This window comes from Chrysochloris asiatica, unplaced genomic scaffold, assembly GCF_000296735.1.
Source record: "Chrysochloris asiatica unplaced genomic scaffold, ChrAsi1.0 scaffold00011, whole genome shotgun sequence".
NCBI classification, from domain to species: Eukaryota; Metazoa; Chordata; class Mammalia; order Afrosoricida; family Chrysochloridae; genus Chrysochloris; species Chrysochloris asiatica.
The window spans coordinates 16,725,212-16,731,382 of record NW_006408529.1 but is presented as its reverse complement, the minus strand read 5'-3'; positions in this window follow the sequence as shown (position 1 = coordinate 16,731,382).

The following is a 6,171-nucleotide window of genomic DNA, read 5'->3' as shown; positions in this document are numbered from 1 at the left end:
CCCACACTAAATGTTTTGCTGCCATCCCTAAGGCTTTCACTGGCCAAATTTTTTTTAAGTAGATGGCCAGGTCTTTGTTTCTAGTCTATCTTAGTCTGTCAGCTTCACTGAAATCTGTTCACCATTGGTCATCCTGCTGGTATTTGAAATCCTAGTGGCATAGCTTCCAGCGTCACAGCAATACACAAGTCACTATAGTATGACACGCTGACAGGATATTGAAACATACACACATATACCAAGGTAAATAAAAAAACATTGCCACAAAATCATAAAAAAATCTTTATTAAACAAAAATATAAAAACGTGAAGCTGTTCTTTCTTAACATATCCTCCATCTAAGTCTATATACTTCTGAAAGTGATGGTTTTGTCTTTCTAACCCTTCCATGGGTTAAATAAACAGAGAAAATATGGGAGTTGTCAAGGATTTCATCTATCTGGATACATAATCAATGTTCATGTAAGCAGTAGTCAGGAAATCAAATGATGTGTTGCATTCTTGACTTTTTATATAAATGAAATCATGCAATATTTGTCCTTTGATGATTGACCTATGTCACTAAGCATAATGTCTTCCAGCTCCATCCGTATTGTAGCGTATATCAAGACTTCATTTCTCCTACTGGATGAGTAGCATTCCATTGTACGTATGTACTACATTTTGCTTATCTATCATCTGTTGATAAGGAGCTCTGGTAGCGTAGTGGTTAGGAATCGGGCTGCGAACCTTAAGGTCAGCGGTTCGAAACTACCAGCCGCTCTGTGGGAGAAAGATGAGGCTTTCTACTCCCGTAAAGATTTACACCCTCGGAAACCCTGTACAGGGTCACTATGGGTCAGAACCGACTTGATGGCACTTAACAACAACAACAAATCATCTGTTGATAGGCATTTAGATTTTCTCCACTTTCTAGCTATTGTGAATAACGTGGCAATGAACATTGGTGTTAAAGTCTGTATTTGAGTCTCTGCTTTCAAGTCTTTTATACCTAATTTTTAAGAATTTTTAACATCTTTGGTAAATCTAAGCTACAAAAAATTATTTCTTTAATGCAGCGGTGGATAACCCTTTTTCTGCCAAAATATATAATATCATTCACTGGCCATACAAAATTATCAACTTAAAAATTAGCCTGCTATATTTGGTCAAACATTTAAAATGTAAAGAAAACAAAAATCCTCACCACTGGACCAATAAACAACATCCACATAAATGAAGAAAAGATTGAAGTTGTCAAACACTTCATTTTGCTCAGATCAGCCATCAACACTCATGGAAGCAGCAGCCGAGAAATCAAACGACATATTGCATTAGGCAAATCTGCTGTACAAGACCCCTTTAAAGTGTTCAAGAGCAAGGATGTTAGTTTGAGAACTAAGGTGCACCTGACGCAAGCCATGGTATTTTCAATAACCTCATATGCATGTGAAAGTTGGATAGTGAATAAGGAAGACCATAGAAGAATTGATGCATTTGAGTTATGGTGTTGGAGGAGAATATTAAAAGTACCATGGACTGCCAAAAGAACAAACCAGTGTGTGTTGAAAGAAGTACAACCAACCAGAATGTTCTTTAGAAGCCTGGGTGACCAAACTTCATCTCTCATACTTCAGACATATAGTCAGGAGGGACCAGTCCCTGGAGAAGGATATCTTGTTTGGTAAAGTGGAGGATCAGAGAAAAAGAGGAAGACCTCCAAATAGATGGATTGGCACAGTGGAAGCAGCAATGAGCTCAAATGTAGCAACGATTATAAGGTTGGCCCAGTACCAGGCATTGTTTCATTCTGTTGTGCATAGGGTCACTGCGATTCGGTTTCAACTCTATGGCACCTCACAACAACAACAACAATGTGATGGATGGAACTTTGGTTGTCTTGGCAGGGCCAGACCAAATGATTTTGAGGGCCTTATACAATCCTCAGACTGAACATTCCCCACCCCAGCTTTAAAGCAAAGAAAATCCATAGAGACAGTTGTTGATTTCAGGTGCTGTTGAATCCATTTTCAACTCATATTGACCCCTTGTGACAAGGTAGAATTGTCCTATAGAATTTTCTTGACTGTTACCTTTATAGGAGCAGATCGCCAACCTTTTGATTGGTAGCCAAGCACTTAACCATTGTACCACCGGGGTTCCTTGAGATTATCCTGCAGTGCCACCAACGCTCCTAAACAGTTGTATTCAGTATTAACAATTCTAAAAATGATTTGTTACTCCAAATAAGATTTTAAGAGACAAATGTTGCAATCGTATAAGGAAATTCAGTATATATATATATTTAATTTTAGACAACATTATAAATATTCATGGATTAAAAGTTACTTGGTAGGCTAGAAACCAGGACTGTGAATCACAAGGTTGGCACCAACCACTCCGCAGGAGAAAGATGAGGCTTTCTGCTCCCGCAAACATTTGCAGCCTTCGGAATCCTTTACAGAATCACTATGAGTTGGAACCAATTCAACAACACTTAACAACAACAATCGAACATAATTTATGATTCTAGTATGATTGTAAAAACTAAAGGATTTATCACAAAAACATTCTTCTGCGTTAATACATAAACTCTCCCAGTCTTATTCATTCAAACTTGTATAGTTATTTTAAACAATTGCTGCATTAAAATGTTTTGGCAAGAAATAAAGTCATCATCTTTTAAAAAAATTTATTAAACCTCTTATTGTGTTTAGGTAAAAGTTTATATAACAGATTACTTTTCCATCCAATAGTTTATATACAAAGTTGTTCCTTGATGTTGGCTGTAATCCCTGCAATGTCTCAGAATTCTTTCCATTTCCATCCTGGGTTCCCTGTTTCCATTCCTTTAGTTTCTTTGTCCCTTCCTGTCTTCTCATCTTTGCTTTTGTGCAAATGCTGCCTTCTTGGCCTTGTGTAGTTGAATTTTCTAAGGAGCATATCTCTCATGGGTGTAAATTGACTACCTTTGAGTTATTGTTTACTATTTGGCTAAACGGTGATCTCAGTGAGTGGTTTCAGGTTCTAAGTTAGAAAAGTCTCTAGGCCTATACCCTTGGGGGTTCCGTTCCTCTGTTCTCAGGACAGTAAGTCGTGTTATGGTTGTAAATTTGAATTTTATTCTACACTTTTCTCCCACTCTAACAAGACTTTCCTACTGTGTCATAAAACTAATTTTTAAAGGTGAAATCAGAGTTTAATATAAAGTAATTTTTAAAAAAAGAAGCTATAGTACTTAACTACTTGGTAGCATTTCTGTATTTTTGTGTTAGATAGTTAAATGTAGACAAAACAGTGATTTTTGAAAATTCTGACCCCCCATCCCCTAGTTAACTTTGTAGATACCTCACTTTGAAGTCACAGAATTTGCTTAGTAACATCCATATAGACCAGTGTTTCTCAAGGTATGATTGATTCCTGGACAGCACCATCAGTATTGCCTGGAACCTGTAAGAAATGCAACTTCTTGGGTTCCACCCTACTTTACAGAAAGTCTGATGATGGTATGGTTTTTTTGTGTGTTTATCTCTTGTGTGGTCCACCACATTCATGAATATGTTTGCAGTAAATATGTTTTGATGATACTTAATTTTCTAAAAATCTGTAATCATAAGCACTTCAATAGTCTCAATGGCAGTATGTTTAAATGTCTATTTTGTTTTCATCATTTTGATAAAAACTTGGAAAATTTTGAGGACACCTTGTTATTTTGTAACTTCCTCTCCTACTCATATCTTTTAAATTATTAGATGCAGAAGTCACTGTTGTGCAGGAAAATTAGAGATAAGAAACTTGGGGAGGTTAGAATGAAGCATATGGTAATAGGTTATCAAAGGACATCAGTACAAACTCATATTTAGCTTATTATAGATTCAGCTGGACAGATACAGAAATAATTATGCATATGTGTATAAACATTGTTGTCGTTAAGTGCTATAGAGTCACCTCCAATTCATAGTGACTCTGTGTAGTGTTTCTGAGGAGCAGTTGCTGGGTTTGTACTGCTGACCTTGTGTTTCTTAGTCCAGTGCTCATCCTACAGCACCACACCAGGAGTCCTCCAAGGTCAGTTTGAATTGGTTTGGAAACCCTATACAGGGTTGCTATGAGTTAGAATCAACTCAACGGCACTTAACAACAACAATGTGTGTAAACATGGATTAGTGTTCATCATCCCCTAGCTCTTCTGTTGAGAAGGCCTAGAAGCAATGGCGCCCCAATAGCAATGAACATACTCCGTACCCAGATATTGTTTGTTAAATACCATTCTCCAGTAAAAGGAATCAGAGCTCCTTGGAGAAATGCTGAGGCAGGGAAAATTAAAGGTGACACTCAAGCATTTTATAGTGCCAGAAAAGTGCTCAAAAAAGAAAACAAACTTTAGGGATATCAAAGGGATACAGGACTCAACCTTAAAGAATTCCCAATGGCCAAAGGTGGAACCATTTGAACAACAAAATAACTATTGTTAGATGATGACCCAATAAAATAAATATCGTTGCATCCATTTAAATGACTGAATAAATACATGGGAGGAAAGAGACAACTGTTCCCTACAAAGCAATTTCAAATATTTTATCTTTGCAGATCATAGAGATTCATTCCCACCCCACCCCCACCCCATCCCTACTCTTTGTGTGTGTTATGAATAATGACTTGTTTCCAAATAATAGAAAGTAAAAAGTGGGGGAGTGAGGGTGGATAAGTAAGTTTAGGGTTGAAAAACCCATAAACAACTAGTATGGTTGACATCAATGTCTAAGTCATATCAAAGGCATGTACCACTAATGTGATGTGCTGAGACATGTACTTCATCTCTGTGGTGTTCTCCCACAAAACTCAGAAGCCAAATCTGTCCATGAATACAAGATCAGACAAGCCCAAAAAGGGAGACATTCTACAAGATACATGGCCAGGACTCCTCAAAACTTTCAAGGTCATGAAAAACAAGATAAGTCTGAGAATTTGTGACAGACCAGAGGAGGCTGAGGAGGCACAACAACTAAATATAATGTGGTATCCTGAATGGAGCTCTGGTAGTGGTTACGAATCGGGCTGTGAACCTTAAGGTCAGCGGTTCGAAACTACCAGCCAATCCACAGAAGAAAGATGAGTCTTTCTACTCCCATAAAGATTTACACCCTCGGAAACCCTGTACAGGGTCGCTATGGGTCGGAACCGACTCGACGGCACTAAACAACAACAACAACATCCTGAATGGGACAGAAAAGAAAAGTTCTTAGGAAAACTAGTGGCTTCTGAATATAGAGTTTTGTTGATATTAATGTTTCAATGTTTATTTCTTAGTTGTGACAAATGTAGAATAATAATGTAAGATGTTAAGAAACTGGGTGAGGGAACTCTATGTAGTATCTTTGTAACTTCCTATAAATATAAACCTATTCTAAAATTAAAAGTTTGTTTGTAAAAAGAGGACTTTAAGGCAGCTCAAAAATTTTCTTAAATGATAAAACATTATGTCTGATATTTTTTTCTACAACCCACAGCTATTAAAGAAGTTTTTGTTTATTCAACTTCACTTTTTAGCAATCACTCTTTCCAAATATAGTAATGGCAGAAAGTAACTATGAAGATAGTTTTAACCAAACAAGGATCTAAAAAAATCTCACAAAGTTCTCACAACCCTCCTACTAAAAGACTATTAGTGTGATTGACAGCATTCATTGCCTCTCTAAGATTCACTTTTGACTGGTCAGTTACTTGGGCTCATACCAGTTGTGTTGGATACCTATGCAGAGTTAGTCTGATTTTTTTTTTTCTCCAAAACAAAGATTATTGCAGTAGGTCATTTAATTAAATATCATATGACTAGTGAAATAAAAGTGGAAAAATGCTGTTTGAAAGAAGTCATCAATAAGAGCAAATACAATCTCAAAAAAAAAAAAAAAAGAGAGAGAGAGGGATTTAAAGCAAGTGTAACTAAATCAACAGCAAAAGATAGGGAGTTAGCCCCTCTGATACTGAAACTCAAAGGGAACACACCAGCAGGCATTTAAGCTTCCTTGCAACCACGTTGTTCTACTGGTGAGTAGAAGAGGGGAAAAGGCAGCAATGAAGAAATGGACAGAGTTCAACCATGTCCCATAGACTCCCATTGTCCTGGTGATGAGAGAGAGAAGAGGAAGGGCTGGTTGCTCCAAAGTGTGAAGAACCTGGAGACACCTGAGC